The sequence below is a fragment of the Tarenaya hassleriana genome, unplaced genomic scaffold, assembly GCF_000463585.1.
Source record: "Tarenaya hassleriana unplaced genomic scaffold, ASM46358v1 Cleome126, whole genome shotgun sequence".
Taxonomy (NCBI): domain Eukaryota; kingdom Viridiplantae; phylum Streptophyta; class Magnoliopsida; order Brassicales; family Cleomaceae; genus Tarenaya; species Tarenaya hassleriana.
The window spans coordinates 200,593-200,834 of NW_010963054.1; positions in this window are offsets into that span (position 1 = coordinate 200,593).

Below are 242 nucleotides of genomic sequence, written 5' to 3' on the forward strand. Positions count from 1 at the left end.
AAAAGAAAGAAAAAGAAAAAGAATGCAAAAACTAGAATAAAAAGGAAAGAGGTAGGCGAAGAAAAAAATAGTGGAAGTGTGGGCCAAGTAATTTTTAGAGACCTCGATTGGGATGTGTTTAGGAGATATGCTCGGCAAGTAAGAGATACTCCATTTTTGGTTGCGGGAAACAATAGAAATCCCATTGATAAACTTTCGTTTGAATGTTGGAGAAGATAGAGTAAACCAAACCCGATTTCATT